This window comes from Canis aureus, chromosome 21 (assembly GCF_053574225.1).
Source record: "Canis aureus isolate CA01 chromosome 21, VMU_Caureus_v.1.0, whole genome shotgun sequence".
Taxonomy (NCBI): Eukaryota; Metazoa; Chordata; class Mammalia; order Carnivora; family Canidae; genus Canis; species Canis aureus.
In genome coordinates this window covers 47,402,738-47,420,540 of record NC_135631.1, presented here as the reverse complement: position 1 = coordinate 47,420,540, position 17,803 = coordinate 47,402,738, and the positions used below count along the sequence as shown (strand labels likewise).

General features: G+C 37.8%; 2 long non-coding RNA genes and 1 pseudogene across 18 annotated transcripts in view; 1 reads left to right on the top strand and 2 right to left on the bottom strand.

The window, feature by feature from the left end:
* Window positions 1-17,803, bottom strand: part of LOC144293041 (uncharacterized) — a 44,057-nt gene that overhangs the window by 14,671 nt on the left and 11,583 nt on the right. For 12 of the 16 annotated variants that reach the window (XR_013360497.1, XR_013360499.1, XR_013360502.1 and 9 more), the window contains exons 4-5: window positions 16,807-16,964; window positions 859-958 (exon numbers count right to left, since the gene is read on the bottom strand). This is a non-coding gene — a long non-coding RNA (uncharacterized LOC144293041). The remainder of the gene's footprint in view (window positions 1-858; window positions 959-16,806; window positions 16,965-17,803) is intronic. The other 4 variants (XR_013360506.1, XR_013360513.1, XR_013360514.1 and 1 more) reach the window with 2 other exon arrangements.
* LOC144293044 (uncharacterized) overlaps window positions 1-17,803 on the top strand; it is a 76,849-nt gene that overhangs the window by 50,125 nt on the left and 8,921 nt on the right. For both annotated transcript variants that reach the window (XR_013360517.1, XR_013360516.1), the window contains one exon: window positions 2,826-2,933. This is a non-coding gene — a long non-coding RNA (uncharacterized LOC144293044). The remainder of the gene's footprint in view (window positions 1-2,825; window positions 2,934-17,803) is intronic.
* LOC144293039 (oligosaccharyltransferase complex subunit OSTC pseudogene) lies at window positions 12,318-13,214 on the bottom strand (annotated as a pseudogene).

Below are 17,803 nucleotides of genomic sequence, written 5' to 3'. Positions count from 1 at the left end.
GTTGCTGTGACACCATACTCCCCTGCTTTCATTCCTCCCTCACCAGCCTCCTCTGAGTGACCGTTATATGTAAAAGTACCCACCTGAAAGTGCCATCCTAGCCCTCTTCTGTTCTCTCTCCTTATCTTTAACTTAGAAAGTTCATCTACACACACCACTCTAAATTCACCTATAGAAAATTTGAAGGGAGAGATGCCTGGTTGGCTCAGCATTTGAGCACCTGCCTTTGGCCCAGGCCGTGATCCTGGAGTTCCAGGATTGAGTCCCACATTGGGCTTCCTGCATGGAGCCTGCTTCTCCCTCTGCCTATGTCTCTGCCTCTCTCTGTGTGTGTCTTTCATGAATAAATAACATCTTAGAAAAGAAAGAAAGAAAGAAAGAAAGAAAGAAAGAAAGAAAGAAAGAAAGAAAGAAAGAAAGAAAGAAAGAAAACTTGAAGAGATATCCCCAGCCCTGGCTTTTCCCTGAAACTCCAGACTCAGATCCCTACTCCTGACTTACCATTTCCACGGGGATATGTAATAGGCACTTCAAACTGCCACAACAATAATTTTTATACCATCATCAAACATATTTCTTTTTCAGTTTTTTTCTTCTTAGTATGTAGCATGACTGTTCACCTAGTTGATCCTGTCAGAAGCCTTAGAGCCTCTGGTGAGGAGCCTCTTTCATGCTTCTTTCCCTTTCCTAACCTTAAAAATGTGTTTCACTTGTCTTTACTACTCTCCATGTGGATATTTCCCACTAGCAGGAGCCCCATCATTTCTCACCTGACTGAAATGTGTCTCCTAACTTACTATCCTAATCCCATCTCCCATGTCTACAATCCATTAGCCACACAGCAGCTAGAGACATTACCTGAAAATGTAAATCAGATCATATTAGGTCACACCACTTCTCTCCCTTAAATCCATTGATGGTTTCCTCTCTCATTATAATTAAATCCGAATTTCTCACCCTGTCCAACAAAACACAATAGAGCATAGTGTCTTTAGGAAAAATAATAATGAAACTTTTCCTTAATTCTGAGTATTCTCCATTATCTTCCCAGCAAATTCATTTTTTTTAACCTAAGTCAGCCAGAGTCTAACTTAGTTGCTTACAGCTAAGGAGCTGTCACTATATAGACTAAGAAAATTATTCCATTTAGTGTCAGGCTCTTTGCAGGAAGACATTCAGGATATGGATAAATTATGGATGTATCAACCAGATTGCAAACTCCTTCCATCCCAAACCAATAGATTGTTTGTGTGTGTAAAGTATAATGAGAAATACACATGCATATGCAAACAGTGATTCTTAGTAGGAACTTGTTGAGTTGCTTTAAATTCAACTTCTAATTTCTCTACCAAATCTGCCTCCTCCCAAATCTGAGAGATAAAACAAAGCACTCCTAAATTTTCCTGGAAAGGAAAAGAACTGGCAAAGAAAAAGCCTTTGCTATTAGACTATTAGGAAGGAATCAATGAAAGTAAAAGTGCTAGGAAGGCAAGCCTGAATGTCCTACTATGGCCCTGCTCCTGGAAGCTTTGCTCTCTATAATAAGTTTGAGGAAGGAGCTTCAGGAAGCAAAAAGAGAAGCTTTCCACTATATTTATTTGTTTTTATTTAACAAACACTTATATAGGATTAACTGGGTGCAGGGCACTACTCTAATTGCTTTATAATCACTAAGTCATATAATCTGTAGTTTCCTCAATGAACATGAAGCAAGTATCAAACACCTTTGCTTAACCTCTGCTGGCCTGCCTTTTCAAGGTGAATGTTCTTCAAAGACCAAAAGAAATTTGAGCACAGAATTTTTGAACTTGTAACTCTAATGTAGCAAGCATGAAATATCTGAAAAATGAAAAAAAATTAAAGCTTATAATGCTAAGGGTTGATATACCATTTAATCTTCTCAGTGATGACTGGTCTTGCTTCAAGAAGACATGAAGACTACTTTGAAAATAAAAAAATTGATTAAAACTGTGAGCAACAGGAGAGATTGTCTTTCAGGCGGCCCCCTCACCATGAAAGATGTTGGGGAGGAAAAAACTTTACCCTTTAATATTCTTCTGGCTGGTCTGAGATTTAAACTGACATGAGACAGATTAAAGAAGAGAGTAAGATTTAACTACATATGTACAGGGAATCGACGTAAACATGAGAGATTCCAAGATAGGCAAAATGAAGTATATCGTCATTCTGGACTAAGGAGAAGGGGTTAGGGATTCCAGGCTTCACAGAGAGGGAAGACAATTCACAGGAAAAATGGATAGAATAAATGTTCAGTAAACAAGTATTTGCTGAGCCATTCAGAAACTAGGACTTTTTTTTTTTTTTTTTTTTTTTTTTTTATCAAACAGGCTTCGTTAGGTTCCTCCCTGTACTCCATACCTAGTTCCTGTGATACTGTAGTTATCTATGGTGATAGCTCCCTTCCTGGAATAGGTCCTCTGCATTCTTTTAGGCAGTTAGGGGGCAGGCAAAAATAAAAACTTTTAAAGTCTTCTGTTTTTTTCAAAATAATCAGCCTGAAACGATCCACGTGTCAAAGAGACACATTTTGGGATGGCAAAGTTTGCTTCCCCATAATGTCTTCCCACCCAAGTTTATGATGGCCAATCTCCAGATTTTCTCCAAATAAAGTTTAAAGTATGTTATTTCAGCAGGTCACACACAGCATTGCCTGTCCTCCCACATTCTGTGTATACATAAGATGTGTTATATTTGCGTTGGGTATATATTTATATGTGCAAGTGCCTATCAATGCTTAAATTAACTGTTAGAAAAACATAAATGTGATCTTTTTGTATTTTGTTTTCAACAAATGCCTCTCATAGTGAAAGTCCAAGTTGAAGAATCATTTGAAAGTGTGCTGAAGAGAAATCACCTTAAGCTTTTGTGAAATCCACTGTCATGAAAGGAACAATGGACAAGACTCATGGCAGGTAAGCTAACGGGAAGAAGCCCATTAGAGACCAATCCTGGAGGCTCAAAAAATCACTGGAGGACTTTCTAGAAAATACCAATACTCAAGTTGTACCTGGACCAATTAAACCAGAATCTCTGGGATTGTACCCATTCATCAGCTTTTCTAAAAGCTTCCTAGGTGATGCTGATATGCAGCCAGAATTCAGAAAAGAAACATTACTACCAACTGGGTACTAGGTCTACTAATATCTCCAAATAATGTGACCAGTGCTTTATGTCTATAAGATGCTATACAGTCGTTATCTCTTCTATATAATCCTATTCCTCTCTGTCTTTATTCTGAGACAACTTTTTAATTTCAGAGTAATCATATACTCAATTCACAAACCTAGTTTCAAAGTCATTGAGGAATTAAATCCTCATTGAGAAAGCTTCTGAGAACTGTAAAGAGATCACTGAGAGATCCTAAGACTGGATCCCAGAAACACTCTAGTAGTACTGATCCTATCTAGAAGTAGTGGTCCTACTTCACCGAGACACCGGGGGCAGCTCTTCACAGGACTGAATGGATGTGTAGGATGAGGGAGGGAGAGAGCACACTATAAGCAAGGAAAGTCAGATACTGGGAGAATGTTACCCTCAGGACATGAAATTTGAAATAGGTGGAACAGGCAGTTAAGATAAAGATCATGAATCACGTGAGGATTTGAGGTGCCAGCTTTTAATAGGCTGCCAGCTGTGTGAATCGAGTATGGCACAGCCTTGAGTTGTTAAAATTGGATTGGACATCTGCAGAAAGTGAAAAAAAAAAAAAAGATCTTGCCTGTCTTCTTCACTTTCATTCTGTATTTTACTCATCACATTGACAGTTGGGATTAGTACTTTCCTAATTCAATTGTTTTTGTAAATCCCCATCCATCTGATGATTGATTACAGGTGTCTATAAACTGAGAAATGACAGAGTAGCTTGGCCTCCCTTTGCTCCTTCCCTCAGTAAACCAGAGGCCTGGAAAGTCTTGGGGCTGCCTCGGGAACAGTAACACACTCTAAATGAGGAGCTGAAGGAAGGTGAAACATTTAAATTAACCTTCAGTGGAAACCCCAACCCACTTGTTATGGTCATTCTTGGCACAAAAGACCTCTCATGTTGGCTAAAATCCAGAAACACAAAAATGGTAAAATAGCAGGACAGAAAGTTGGCATAGACCCTGTGGTGATTTCCCTGTCCCACTGACTCCCCTGCCTTGGAATTCTGTCTAGACTTGGCTTCAAGGCACATTCTTTCAGCCTTTGGTAGGCAGAGGTGTCCGACTTCTGCAATGTGTACATGATTTAAAAAGAACTAAGAACAGTCTCTCAACAAACCACTGCTTTCTAAAGGTCAAATCTCACTGCTCCAAGTGTGACCGGGAAACACAAATATATTCCAGACCACTCAGCCCACAGGTGCAGAAGCTGAGGGCTGCAAATTTCATGTGCAGATTTGCAGGGTCCTCTCTCTGAGTCTCCAGATGCACAGGGAATGTTTTATGTACAGGAAGACAGAGGCTACGCAGGGACAGCTGGGTTTCGGAGAAAAAAGTAGGGACATGTAGTTAATTCTACCACAAATCCCCACATTCAAGCCACCAACATAGGAGGGAGAAGGGAAGCATCCAGGGAGATTTCATCCACATACTTACTCCAAAATTTTGAGTGCTTACTACATGTCAAATATTTTCCAATGATATTTTCCTGTCTGTGACAAAATTTCTCACACTAGAGAAATATGTTTCTTGCCACTCAGAAATCACTGTGCAATTCAGGGAGTTAGAACATGGACATACCATTTGCCCCTGATTTATGATACCACCAAGAAAGTGATGGTATGATGTTCCTTTTATCTAACAATCCTAGTCGCTTTTCCTGAATGCCCTGGAGAGAAACATTCCCTGAGGAGTAGATTGCACAAAGGAAGCAACCTGCCTGAAGGAGATTGAGAAATGTTTAAATTGAAATGCAACAGTTGGACCCTTTTGTGCCCAATGGATATGTTGCCAGGAGGCTGTTGCCTTGGAGAGCCATAGGTTTTCAAATTCTCCACAAATAGAAATACAAAAAATTTTATCTGATGATGACAGTGAAAATGATTAAAGTAGGCTAATAAAAATATAGAAGGAGATAAGAAGAATGAGGGGGAAAAAGCAGAAGAATAATCTAAAACTATAAGGTGAAGGAAGGATTCAGGGACATTGATATTGGGACTTCATTCATTCAGAGATATTTATTGAGCACCTATAGTTTTCAGATGGTGCTAGATACTGAGTATGTAATAGTAAACAAAGAAATCAAACTGTCATGAAACTACCATATAGTAATGAGAGAATACTGAAAAAAACTATAGGATGTCATGTGCTGAGATAGAGGAGGAGGGAAAAAGAATTCAATGTGGATCTATGCCTTGGGTGTGGGTATTAATTTGTTTAATAGATGTCAGAGAAAGATACACCTAGAAGAAAACATTTGAGTAGAAGCCAATAGCTAAATAAAGAATCATTCTTTGGACACAGTTGATTCTTTGACTTGCTCATCTTTTCTATTCCCAGCTCAGTATCCCAATTTCATTACTATCAGGACCATACTGTTCATGAAGTCTAAAACATCTTCTGATTATTGGACCATGTAGACCAAGACACAAGAAGAGTTTGTGACCAGTGAATCTTCTATGCCTTCCTCTGGCCAGGTCCCAGATCTCTTGCTCTGTATGCCTGGTAGTTTCTGAGTTATTCTTGCTTCTTCCAAAAACATCAAGAAACCAATCCAGAGCATGTGCTCCAGTCTCTTCAGAATAAGGGTGAGGGATTTCTTAATTCAGATTAACGAATTAGAAAAGAATATTAGGGAGTCGGCAGGCTTCCAGAATCAGTATAACTCTTTGGCAGAGGAGAGGTATGAATACTTTCTTTGTTCTTTTCCCTCTTTACATTGAATTTTTGGAGTATTCTCATTTTAGTATCAGCAATATGGAAGAAACCAACTCCATCCTCTTACTCAAATGTGCTTTATTAAAGCAATAAGAGCTCTTTAGCTTCAAGCTAAATTCACACTGCACACCTCCAGAGGGCCATCTGTCTAGTCCACCATTTGGAGTCTTGCTTTGACTGGCTCTGTCCTGACCAGCGTCCTGATCTTGGGGGCAAGGATGACCAGCCATGGGAAACAGCATGGAACATGATAGATTTTCTGAGCAGCTTGTGTACCTTTCTCTCTCTTGTATATATAGGCCCCACTTAATGGCTTTTTAAAGTCTTAGACATAATTTTATAGTTGGGCAATTGGGTAGCTAAGCTGCCTTAGAACTCTTGTCCCTGTAATTCTTCACAATTGTATAGTTTTCTTTGTTTTTCAAAGTTCTTCCATCTATTTTCTCACTTGTTCCTCATAATAGGGTTGTTAGGAAGCCTGTGCTATTTGATAACCTCCATTTTATAGGTGAAAAAATATGAGTCTCAGGGAGGTCAAGTTGCTTGTCCAAGAACCTGAGCAGGTAACTTCAGAGCTCTGAGAGACATGCAGTTCTTCTGAGCCTGAATCTATTGCTCTTCAATTCCATCTTAAATGTGCAGAATCCTGGGATTGGATTCTGGCCACATGTAAAATTCTTGCCTATGGGAAACAAGTCCCCCTCCTACCTACCTTATACCCAAAGCATAATTTGATCTTCCTAGACTCATGAAGGAAACTGCAGGTGAAGCTGTTTCCTGTGCAGTGAGATGTGAACATCGAACAATGGTGAGAATTGGTGACATTGAGAACCTTCCATTTCCTACCTTCCCTCCCCAGAAGCCCACCACCCAGGCCTTGGTCATGATTCCACCAATGCTTTCTGACTTATGAGCTCAGCTCCATTCATAAAGGAGTTTCCAGTTAAGCTACACAGGATGAGCAGGAGTGGTGGGGCATCCCCTCTGCCTGCCATAATTAAGCCTTTTCCTCTATGTAGTAGCAAACACAACACACAGAACATTGAACACATCCAGAACTGACATTGAATGGATAGTAGAGACAGCTTCTAGGAGAATGAAAGTAAGGGTGATGAGGTCCATCCTCATTTGTGATCTAGAACTTTGCTACCTAAGTGATCCACAAACCAGCTGATCAGTATCACCAGGAGGAGGGGGCTAGTTAGAAACACAGAAGCTCAGGCCTCATCCAAGACCTCTCAACTGAGAATCTGCATTTTAACAAGATCCCCAGAGCCAGACTAGTTGCATCCCCTCTGTCTCTCACCCTCTTTCCCTCCCCACTCCTCTGTATTGTTGTGTCTTTTTCACAACACCCCAATCTCATAATACTCATGCTCTTCAATATGTTACTTAAATTCTCACAACTTATAGGTATGGTTTTTCCCCCACTTTACTGGCACTGAAACTGAGGATCAGAGAGTAAGATTGCCACTAAGTATAACTGCACTTGGGATTTGAAGCCAGGTTTGGCTCATTGCAAACCTATAACCAGAACTATTCTATACAAATCCTCGGTGGCCCCCTCTTTCCAGGGGAACTCTTTTCAGAACAGAGGAAAGGCAGGATGCCTGGGTAGCTCAGCGGTTCAAGGTCTGCAGTTCAGGTTGTGATCCTAGTCCAGGGATCAGAGTCCCACATCAGGCCTCCTGTGAGGAACCTGCTTCTCTCCCTCTGCCTATGTCTCTGCCTCTCTCTCTGTGTCTCTCATGAATAAATTTTTAAAATCTTAAAAAAAAAAAAAAAAAAAGAACAGAGGAAAGGTAAGAATTACCCGTCCTGAAGGGTCACAGAGGGAGATTTCCTCGTGCAGTTCAGGGTTCCCCTCTATGGTCACAAAATGGCTATAGGAACTTCAAGCTTCACAATTCAAAAATCATCCAGAAAAAAACAAGGTTCTTCTGATCTATCTACTTGTCCTGGCATCTCTTATCTGTTGGTTCTTGGCCCAAATTGTCTCATCCCCATTCTTGTACCCATCACAGGGGCTGAAGGTGGAAATACTGACAGAGTTAAACCTATTTGGGTGTATTCCTAGAGCTGTGAGTGGTGTCTTTCCACACAGTCACATGGCTAGGGGATCCCTGGGTGGCTCAGCAGTTTAGTGCCTGCCTTTGGCCCAGGGCATGATCCTGGAGTCCCGGGATCGAGTTCCATATCAGGCTCCCTGCATGGAGCCTGCTTCTCCCTCTGCCTGTGTCTCTGCCTTTCTGTATGTGTGTGTGTCTTTCATGAATAAATAAATAAAATCTTAAAAAAAAAAACCAATCACATGGCTAAACAGGAGGAAGAAAATATCTTCCTCCTTCACCTACAAGAGGTAAAATGAAAATGTAACATGGACAAAACAAAACAAAAAACCCTTACATTCCTAAAAAAATTAAGACTGTGCTAGAATACACTTATGGACAAGACCATGCATTAACTAGAAAAAAAAATCAAGTCACAAAACAAATTTTTTAGCACTATTCTATGTTTTTTAAAAAAAAAATGATTTCTCTTTAAAATAGGGTACATAAAAGAATGCTAAAAAATAATAGGCCATAAGAAACTTTTATTCTTGATGCTTTTCTTAATATTTTGGCTTTTCTATTCAACAAACATATATCACTTATAGACTACATATTTAAAACATAGTTTTAAACATACTTTTTTTCCTTTAGCATCATTATCCTCAATATCAATATACAGTATATATATATAGACTAACAATGCTATAGAACTATATATATATATAGTTCTATAGCATTGTTTAAGATGAATTTTGTTGAAACATCTCCTGTTGGTATTATTATCTCAGTAGCTTATGCCATTCTACAAGAGATCCCCTCTAGAAAAGCATATCTTCCCTAAGAAAAGTGAAACCCAGGAGTACCTGGGTGGTTCAGTCAGCTAAGCATTGGGGTTGTGATTTCAGCTCCAGTCATGATCTCATGACCCTGAGATCAGGCTCTGCATTGGGCACGTAGCCTGCTTAAGATTCTCTCTCTGCCCCTCTCTGAATGAATGAATAGATAGATAGATAGATAGATAGATAGATAGATAGATAGATAGATAGATAGATGATAAGAAAAATGAAACCCAGATCTTAGTAGCACTTAAAAGAGAATCTTCTCATGGGAAGAGGTCATGAGGCAATCAGCCTTCCTTCCCCTGGGAGTTGCCTCACCTGTTGTTCTGTGGCCTTTAACACTTCTGCCCATATTCAAAATAAACATCTTCATCTTGTTACCTCTTTGCATAGCCGAAAAAACATGTTGAGCTTTTTACAAATGATATAAAAGAATTTACTAATGGATGAAGAATTACGAAAAATAAATAAGCTTAAAGGACAATGATTCCATTACGTATGCCATGTTCTTGGGGGAACATAGATGGGAGCTCAAACAAATGAAACCATCTAGAAACAAGAGGGCTGCATCCTACCTCCTAGATCCATCCCAGCTTTCTACTGGATTCCTTTTCTCTTTTCTTAACTGAACCATAATTGACATATATTTGTTTCATGTATATAACACAGTGATTCAACAGTTGTATTCTTTGCAGACTGATCGCCATAATAAATCTCATACCAACTGTCATCACACAAAGTTAATGCAATATTACTGACCGTAATTCCCATGATGTACGTACGTCACATCCCCATGGCTTACTTACTTTATACCATGGCTTACTTATTTTATAAATGGAAGTTTATACTCCTTGATCCTCTTCACCTATTTCACATACCCCCAAACTCCCTCCTTTCTGGCAACCACACTCTGTTCTTGGTATCTCGGAGCCTGGGTTTTGTTTGTTTTGTTTTTATGTTCCATTCATAAGTGAATTATGTGATATTTGTCTTCCTGTGTCTGATCTGTTTCACTTAGCATAATACCCAATGGATATATCTTGACTATTATAAATAATGCTGCAATTAAGAAAGAGGTCCATGTATCTTTTCAGATTAGTATTTTTGTTTTCTGTGGATAGGTACCCAGACATAAACTGCTGGATCACAAAGTACTTCTATTTTTTATTTTTTGAGAAGCCCCCTTGATGTTTTCCATACAGGCTGCACCAATTTGCATTCCTACCAACAATGCATGAGTCTCTCTTTTCTCTACATCCTTACCAACAGTTATTTTCTTATCTTTTTGATATTAGCCATTCTATTAGGTGTGAGGTGATATCTCATAGTGGTTTTGATTTGTGTTTCCTCAATGATTAATGATACTGAGCATCTTTTCAGATGCCTGTTGGCCATCTGTAGGTCTTCTTGGGGAAATTGTCTGTTCAGGTCCATTTTAAAATAAGATTTTTTTTTATTGAGTGCTAGAAGTTCTTTATATATTTTGGATATTGACACTTTATCTGATATTTAATTTGCAAATATCCTCTTCCATTCAGTAACTTGCCTTTTGGTTTTGTTGATGGTTTCCTTCACTGTGGAGAAGGGTTAGCCTCGTGTGCTTATTTTGCCCTTTTGTTTGTTTTGTAGACCTTACCTTTGGAGTTGGATAAAGGAAAATAATTATAAAACTGATGCCAAGGAATTTACTATCTATGTCTTCTTCTAGGAGTTTTATGGTTTCATGTCTTAGATTCAAGTCCTTAATTCATTTTGAGTTCATTTCTGTATGTGGTGTAACTTTCATTACATGCATGATATATGGTCCAGCTTCATTCTTTTGCTTATAGCTGTCAAGTTCGTCAAACACCATTTATTGAAGAGATTGTCATTTCCCCATTGTATATTCTTGCCTCCTTTCTCAAATATTAACTGATCACATAAGCATAGGTTTATTTCTGGGCTTTCTATTCTGTTCCATAAATCTGTGTGTCTTATAATATATAGATGGGTCTTGTACCAGTACCATGCTGTTTTGATCACTACAGCTTTGTAATATATTTTGAAATCTGTCACTATAATACCTCCAGCTTCGTTCTTTCTCAGGATTGCTTGGTTGGTTGGGCTCTTTTGTGGTTCTAAATAAGTTTTGGGGAGTACTTGAGTGGCTCAGTAGTTGAATATCTGCTTTTGGCTCAGATCATGATCCCAGGGTGCTGGAATCAATAGCCCTGCATCGGACTCCCCACAAGGAGCCTGCTTCTCCCTCTGCCTATGTCTCTGTCTCTCTTTGTGTATCTCTTGTGAATAAATAAATAAAATCTTAAAAAATATATAAATAGATAAGTTTTTAGATTATATTTTCTAGTTCTGAGAAAAATAGTATTGGTATTTTGATAGGGATTGCATTAAATTTGTAGAATGCTTTAAGCAGTATGGACATTTAAACTACATTAATTATTTCCATCCATGAGACTGGTACATCTTCCCATGTGTGTAATCTTCAGTTTCTTTCTTTCTTTTTTTAATTTATTTTTTTTTTATTGGAGTTCAATTTGCCAACATATAGCATAACACCCAGAGCTCATCCCATCTTCAGTTTCTTTCATCAGTGTTTTATGGTTTTTAGAATGCAGGTCTTTCACCTCCTTAGTTAAGTTTATTCCTAGGTATTTTATTCTTTTTGGTGTAATTGTGAATGGCATTGTTTTCTTAATTTATCTTTCTGCTACTTCATTAGTAGTATATAGAAATACAACAGATTTCTGTATATTAATTTTGTATGCTACAACTTTACTTAATTCATTTATTACTTCTAATAGTTTTTTTGGTGGATTCCTTAGGGTTTTCTATTCATAGTATCATGTCCTCTGCAAATACTGACAGTTTTACTTCTTCCTTACCCATTTGGATGCCTTTTATTTATTTTTTATTCTCTGATTGTTGTAGCTAAGACTTCTAGTACTATGGTGAGTAAAAGTGGTAAGAATGGACATCCTTGACTTGTTCCTGATCTTAGAGGAAGCACCCTCAGCTTTTCACCATTGAATATGATTACCTATGAGTTTATCATATATGACCTTATCATGTTGAGGTATGTTCCCTCTAAACCTACTTTGTTGAGAGTTTTCATTAAGAATGGATGATGAATTTTGTCAAATGTTTTTTCTCCATCTTATTGAGATGATCACATAATTTATATCCTTTATTTTGTTAATGTGGTGTTAGCACATTGATTGATTTGTGGTATTGAACCATACTTGCATCCCTGGAATAAATTCCACTTGATCACAGTTAGTGATCCTTTTAATACACTGTTGAATGCTGTTTGCTAATATTTTTTTAATTAGAAAAATTATTTATTTCTGCTCCTTTCATACATCTTATTGTGCAGAAACAGTCTCACACATATCTGAATAATGTACTGTCACACTGTTTAAAGGCAAAGCACCATAGGTAAAGCTGATCAGAGTTCTCAGCTTATGGGATCTCGCTTCCTGATTTTACATTAATTTTTGAAAGTCAGAAATGTCGTCTCTACAAAATGTTAAGGGGGCTGTAAGAAATAATCACTTTATTCAATATTATAGTTGTGGAAATGGGAGTATATTTTCTTTAAGAAATGAAAAACTAAGAAGAAAATGCCACTAAATGCCATTGGTGTGTCAGTACAGGCCAGCAGGAGAAATACTGTGGGAAGTTTGTCTCTTTGATACCAAGAAGACATTCTAGTTCAAGCTTTAATATGATTCCTATTTCTCATGAGATGCTTCTTTTCTGCTGCTTCACTTTTTCCATATTTCACATCAGAGGATTGGTACAGCCTTTAAAACTTCATTAACAGGAGCAAATCCAATATCCACGGATTTCTTGTCAAAAGACATTTTTTAACCCATCAAGTAGCCTGGCACTTTCATTCTCATGAATACTCTAGCCATGAAAAAACTCAATAGGACACAGACGAATCCAATGAATAGAAGAAGAAATCTATTGAGTTTTGGAATGTTTGGTGCATTCGATTGGTCCAGGATTATGAAACCTAAACCTCCCATTGTAAACAGGAAGCTGGATGCAAGTCCTTCCATAATATATTGTCCATTTACTCTATAGGCCAAGAAAGCTACTGGTCTCTGATGTCCATGTTCATCAGTCATAGAACCAACACTTGGAGGTTCAACAATAACATCATAAATTATTCCTCCGGTGATGAGGAAGTAAGACACCACCACCAGAGCATACACCGTCATGGCCAACAGCATGTGCACCCAGGGCGGCTTCTTCAGCTTCAGGTTGGGGCATTCAAGCACTAAGAACGGGACGCGGTACAAGGTCTCCATTTTGGTGGCAGCAGGGGTTTCTCTCTCGACCTGTTTGATAATATTTTGTTGAGGACTTTTGCATCTATGTTCACCAGGAATATTGGCCTGTAGTTTTCTTTTTTTGTAGTGTCTTTGTCTGGTTTAGGTATCATGATATTGCTGGCCTCATACAATGTGTTTGGCAGCTTTTCTTTCTCTTATTTTTTTGAAATAGTTTTATACTATTATAGTTAGAAAAGATGTTTGATATGATTTCAATCTTCTTAAATTTATTGAGACTTGTTTTGTGGCCTGACATATGATCTATCCTGGAGAATGTTTCATGTGCACTTAAAAAGAATGGGTATTCTGTTGTTTTCAGATGGAATGTTCTGTGTATGTCTAAGTTCATATGGTCTAATGTGCTGCTGGAAGACACTGTTTCCTTATTGATTTTCTGCCTAGATGACGTATCCATTGATACAAGTTGGGTGTTAAAATCCCCTACTATTATTGTATTACTGTCAACTCTCCCTTTATGTTCATTGATATTTGTTTTATGGATTTAGGTGCTATGATGTTGGGTGCATAGATATTTACAATTGTTATTTCCTCTTGTTGGATTGCTATCTTTATCATTATATAATGTCCTTTTTGTCTCCGTTACTGTCTTCGTTTTAAGGTCTATTTTGTGACTGATGTAAGTATTGCTACCTCAGCTTTATTTTCACTTTATTTTGCATGGAATATCTTTTTCCATTCCTTCACTTTCGGTCTGCATGTGTGTTTAGGTCTGAAATGAGTGTCTTCAGATAATATATGGATGGGTCTTGTTTTTGTTGCCATTTCATCACCCTGTATCTTTTTGATTGATTTAGACTATTTACATGTAAAGTAATTATTGATAGGTATGTACTTATTGCTACTTTGTTCATTGTTTTCTGATTGTTTTCATATTTCTTCTCTGATTCTTTCTTTATCTCTTGCTCTCCTTGCTTGTGATTGATGACTTTCTTATAGGTTTTTGGTTTGTGGTTACCATGAGATTTATATATAACATCCTAAGTATATAGCAGTGTATATTAAGTTGGAGGTCACTTAATTTGAACACATTTTAAAAGAACTTCATTTGAACTGCTCCCTCCTTGTTTTATGTATATGTTTTAATATTTTACATCTTTTTATTTTGGAGTCCCTTTAACTAACTTTTTAGATACAACTGATTTTAATATTTTTGTCTTTTAACCTAGTATAAAGCTAGTATAGTTTTATACGTGTTTGCTCTACTGCCTTACTGTATGCTTGCTCTACTCATGAAATTGTTTCCTTTCTTAATTTCTGGCTGCTAATTATGGCCTTGGCCATTAAAAGAAGTTCCTTTAAAAATTTTGTAGGGCTAATTTAGTGGTGATGAACTCTTTTAACTTTTGTTTGTCTAGAAACTCTGTATCTCCTTTAATTCTGAATGATCACCTTACTGGGCAGAGTATTCTTTGTTGGGATTTTATTTATTTATTTTATTCTATTTTAGTACTTTGAGTATGTCATGCCACTTTCTTCTGGCCTGCAAAGTTTCTGATGAAAACTCTTCTAATAGCACTGTGGTATTGCCCTTGTATGTAATAAGTTTTTTTTCCCCCTTTATCTTACTGCTCTTAAGATTCTCTCTTTATTAGTAATTTATAACATTTTAATTATAATGTGCCTTAGTGTGGGTTTTTTGGGATTTCCTCTGGGTTTCCTGGACCTGGATTTCTGTTTCCTTCCCCTGACTAGGGATGTTCTGAGCCAAGATTTTTTTCAAATAAGTTTCCTGCCTATTTTTCTTTCTTCTCCTTCTGGAACCCCTATAATGGGAATATTATTCCACTTTATGTTGTCCTATAGGTCCTTTATGATATTTTCTTTAAATTTTTTCCTTTTTATTTATTGGGATGAGTTCTATTGTTTCATTTTCCAGCTCACTAATTTGTTCTGTTTCTTCCAATTTGCTATTGAACCTGTCTAGTAAATTTTTCAGTTTAGATATTGTATTCTTCAGCTCTGTTACATCTGTTTTGTTCTTTCTTGTCTTTTCTCTTTGTTGAAATTCTGTGTTCATTCTTTCTTCTCCCTAGCTTGATGAGCATCTTTATGACCATTGCTTTGAACTCTTTTGGGTAGATTACTTACCTCCATTTCATTAAGGTCTTTACTAAGACTTTGTTGGTCTTTTGTTTAGAACACAAAAGTCCTCTGTCTTCTTGCTTTGCCTGTTTCTGTATGTTTGTATTAGGTGAGAAATCTCTCTCTCCCAACATTGAAGGAATGGCCTTGTGTAAGAGATGACATGGGGCCCAGGATTGCAATCCTTACTACCAGATCCAGATGTTCCAGGGATATCCCTTGTGTGGACTGTGTATGCTAGCCAGCTGTGGGAGGGCTGTGGCTACAGGTGCAGGGGGTGGGGCACTTGCCCAGCTGTGGCACAGCTGGAGCACCAAAGAAGAAGGGTAAGGACCTTGCCCAGCCAACTGTGGTGCAGCTGGACTATAGAGGGCTGAGGGCAATCCACCTGTGCTAATGGGTTAGATGAAGAGTCTCAAAATGGCTTCCACCAGCATTAGGATTAGAAAGGTAGAATGAAATTGCAAGAAAACAAACAAGTGTCTAGCAGTGCTTCCATCCCTGGAGAGAATCCTAACAGGGTTTTAACTCTCTAGCCATCACTTTAAGATTAGTGACTCTACTTCACATATAGTTTAGGCAGTTTTCAAATTGCTGCTTTGGCATTGGTTCTCAGGGTGAGTTATTGTTGTAATCCTTTATGAGTGGATTCTCCATTCCTTACAGTTCTATGTTTTTCCTGGACATCATTTCTATTGGTTTTATGTTTGGAGAGGACTGTCTCTTTGACACAGGACTTAAAAGCTGGGGTCCTGGAGTGCCTAGGTGACTCAGTCAGTTAAGCAGTCAACTCTTAGTTTCTGCTCAGGTCATGGTGTTAGGGTCATGATCACAGTGCTGTGAGATCAAGCCCCGTGATGGGCTCTTCACTCAGTGTGGTTTCTGCTTGTCCCCCTCCTTCCCCTTCCCCTTCTGCTCCTCTCTCAGGCATTCTCTCTCTCTCAAATAAATAAAGTCTTTTTTTTTTAAGTTTGTTTGTGAGGAACAAACCCCCATTCCTCATGGAGTGGTTCCATATTTTTGACATTTCTCCCGATGGTGTGTTGCCACACCTGGGTAAGAGTGTTTCTCTGCCTCTCCTATTTTAATGTGGCCCTTTTATTCTTTGCTATGCAGGTGTCAGTCATTTAGTTTTTAGGACTTTTTAGAGAAAATTATTTCAGATATATCTGTAGACTTGTTGTGTCTATGGGAGAAGGTGGGTTCAGGATCTCCCTACACTGCCTTCTTGAACCATCTCCTTCCTATTCTCTTTTTGAGAAAGAGATAAAGAGTTTTTACAATGTATTAATCAATATCTTGGTTATAAGAATGGTTTCTGCATAGACCCCAGATTGTCAACAGAAGTATTTATTTTATTTATGCTGGCTCCTTTTTGGGGATGATAAAGAGTAAAATCATGGTTCCTGCTCTCAGAAGCTTACCATTTCTGGTGAGATATCCAACAAATGCCTGGAATTCATGTTAGAAAACCAAAAAAGAAATATGTAAAAGCTTTCCATTTATCATTTGGCTCATGGTTGGATGGTCTACTTCCTTCACCACTGCTTCTTCAAATCATAACTGACCCTTAAAAACAAGCTGTATTGCTCACCTCTTTCAGGAATCCTTCTCTGATCCCCTCTCCAACACCATAGAACTCCTTTTCTTCTGAACTACCAGCATATTCTGTGCTTCTCCTGGTGGACATTTCACAGTTTAATACAATGATTCTTCACTGGGTTAAATAGTTCTTCACTGGGCTATGCTTCCCTCCAAAAAGCATAAAATAATAGCAACAAAACAATAAATATCCTTTATTGAGAACCTATAAACTGGACATTATAATACATCCTTTCATAGTAACTCATTTAGTGATAGTAATTATGAGTTTCAAAATGATTGTGTAGTTCATCAAAGTCACACAGGTAGTAGAAGACCCCATATTTTAAGCCATATATGTTTTATTTCAAAGGCCCTGATTTGAATTACTGATGCCTTTTGATAAATTTCAAACTATTTCCCATATCCCCTTCTCCTCCCACTCCACCAGCCTGGAATGTGACCACTTCATCATGTTCACATACTTTTGTCAATCAATGGTGAATCCTTGGGATTGGTGACAAGGTGTTAGATACATCCTTATCAGATGCTGAGGTGAAATAATATTGAGAACCCTTTTTTTGATCCTATTTATTATCTCTCCCGGATTTGTTACCCTTGTAAGAAAGAAACTATTTTCTTTATCTATTTGCTGCCTTCCCCATATAACATCAGTATGTGCCCTAGAACAATGTTTTGCTTCTATCATTTCTGTATAAGTTTTTAAATAGCATTTTTGAATAAAGAATACGGAGTAGATTATATAAGTGAAAATAATACAAGATACTAGGGATGACTTTGTTTTAGGTAAAGAGGCTTCCTGGAAGGTGACATTTTTCATTTCTTTTGGCTGTGAGGACCTTGACTTAGCAGAGGTGAAGGTTAAAGGCAATCTAGTTTGAGAGAATTGCATAATGGTCTGAAGTAAAACATTCCTTGATGCTGAAGAGAAATGACAATGCTGATAGATTTCCTACAGCTATAGAACAGATGAGCAAGAAAGCTTAATT